Source organism: Pristiophorus japonicus, chromosome 1 (genome assembly GCF_044704955.1).
Source record: "Pristiophorus japonicus isolate sPriJap1 chromosome 1, sPriJap1.hap1, whole genome shotgun sequence".
In the NCBI taxonomy this organism is placed as follows: domain Eukaryota; kingdom Metazoa; phylum Chordata; class Chondrichthyes; family Pristiophoridae; genus Pristiophorus; species Pristiophorus japonicus.
Genome location: NC_091977.1, coordinates 475,602,805 through 475,605,146, shown reverse-complemented (window position 1 = coordinate 475,605,146; position 2,342 = coordinate 475,602,805). Strand labels below are relative to the sequence as shown.

At 50.9% G+C, this 2,342-nt stretch overlaps 1 non-coding gene across 1 annotated transcript; it reads right to left on the bottom strand.

Moving 5' to 3' along the window:
• Nucleotides 1-296: 296 nt before the first annotated feature.
• Nucleotides 297-369, bottom strand: trnal-cag (transfer RNA leucine (anticodon CAG)). The gene has a single exon. It is a non-coding gene; the product is annotated as a tRNA-Leu (tRNA).
• Between the last annotated feature and the right edge of the window lie 1,973 nt (nt 370-2,342).

Here is a 2,342-nt window from a genome sequence, read left to right as displayed (position 1 = left end):
TGCAAACTGGGAGCTAATGCCAGACGTGAATGGGGAATTAGCTCAAATGGTAGAGTGCTCGCTTTGCATGTGAGAGGTAGCGGGATAAATGCCCGCATTCTCCACTTTTCTTTTGGCTCGGGTAATTGTTCAGACGCAAGAGTTGTGTCAGGTGTGGTGTGAGCCCATCTGCTTCTGAAGGTCACCGCAGGCTGAGGGACATCAAATCCTTTGGTGTGCTGTCGCAGCAAAACTTTCCGATTTTTGCATGAATGCAGCTGAAATGAAAGAAGGAAAAACTTCTATGCAAGTATCAATGCCTTCTCTAAGGATCGAACTCAGGACCTTCAGATTCTGAGACTGACACGCTGCCTACTGCGCTAAGAAGACACTTGCCAGCTTAGTAACTGGAGAATGTGACCAACTATGTTCGCTTCCGTGGCATCCAAAGCCAGAATGCAAAGATTGCAAAAATGCTCGAGCCAGGTAGGAGCCGAACCTGCAATCTTCTAATCCGTAGTCAGACGCGTTATCCATTGCACCGCCGGCCCAGGCTGTGAAAAATAGCTGTGACATCAGGAAGTACACAGGACGGGCAGCATTGAAAGGCACGCGGCAGAGAATCACCAAAGATAGGCACCTCTGCCGCTTCCCTTCGATTGACAGGTGGGGAGCGGAGCAGTGCAGTCGAAAACAAAGCAAAGCAAAGTCGTCCTTAGGTGGTTGGTTGCACTCCGTCTTGAAGCAGTGCGCATTCTTTTGAAGTAAGTATGTGCGTGGTAAGTGGCAATTCGCTAAAGGCAGAGCTCATAATATGACGAGCAGTTTTCAGCTGAACATGTTGCAGCTGAGGCACAGGACAGTGCCTTCGCCGTTTTGCTTGAACACTTGCATGTGTGTGTCAGCAGGGAGTGCCTTTGAGCAGCAATGCATGTAAAGAGCCAGCACTTTCTTTCAGGCAAAGCCTCAGGCAATAGAAGTCATCTGTCCATCAGTCAGAAAGGGCTCTCGCCTGCTCCCTCACGCTCGTGGCGGCTGCGACGTTGCGCTCAAGTCGCTTCCCTTGCGCAGGCTCGAGCTCTTCTCGGCGTCTTTCACCATATCCATGGCTTCCAGTCCTGCCCTTGCTCGCCTGCTATTTGCTCAGTAACGTCGATTGGAGCAAAGCATTGAAAGTGTTCAGTGAGCAGGCCAACCTGAAGCAGGAGATTTCTGCTGGTCGTGGAATAGCGAGGAGGCAAGTGATAAGGGGCTAGTCAGATGCAAACTGGGAGCTAATGCCAGACGTGAATGGGGAATTAGCTCAAATGGTAGAGCGCTCGCTTTGCATGTGAGAGGTAGCGGGATCAATGCCCGCATTCTCCACTTTTCTTTTGGCTCGGGTAATTGTTCAGACGCAAGAGTTGTGTCAGGTGTGGTGTGAGCCCATCTGCTTCTGAAGGTCACCGCAGGCTGAGGGACATCAAATCCTTTGGTGTGCTGTCGCAGCAAAACTTTCCGATTTTTGCATGAATGCAGCTGAAATGAAAGAAGGAAAAACTTCTATGCAAGTATCAACGCCTTCTCTAAGGATCAAACTCAGGACCTTCAGATTATGAGACTGACACGCTGCCTACTGCGCTAAGAAGACACTTGTCAGCTGAGTAACTGGAGAATGTGACCAACTATGTTCGCTTCCGTGGCATCCAAAGCCAGAATGCAAAGATTGCAAAAATGCTCGAGCCAGGTAGGAGCCGAACCTGCAATCTTCTAATCCGTAGTCAGACGCGTTATCCATTGCGCCGCCGGCCCAGGCTGTGAAAAATAGCTGCGACATCAGGAAGTACACAGGACGGGCAGCATTGAAAGGCATGCGGCAGAGAATCACCAAAGATAGGCACCTCTGCCGCTTCCCTTCGATTGACAGGTGGGGAGCGGAGCAGTGCAGTCGAAAACAAAGCAAAGCAAAGTCGTCCTTAGGTGGTTGGTTGCACTCCGTCTTGAAGCAGTGCGCATTCTTTTGAAGTAAGTATGTGCGTGGTAAGTGGCAATTCGCTAAAGGCAGAGCTCATAATATGACGAGCAGTTTGCAGCTGAACATGTTGCAGCTGAGGCACAGGACAGTGCCTTCGCCGTTTTGCTTGAACACTTGCATGTGTGTGTCAGCAGGGAGTGCCTTTGAGCAGCAATGCATGTAAAGAGCCAGCACTTTCTTTCAGGCAAAGCCTCAGGCAATAGAAGTCATCTGTCCATCAGTCAGAAAGGGCTCTCGCCTGCTCCCTCTCGCTCGTGGCGGCTGCGACGTTGCGCTCAAGTCGCTTCCCTTGCGCAGGCTCGAGCTCTTCTCGGCGTCTTTCACCATATCCATGGCTTCCAGTCCTGCC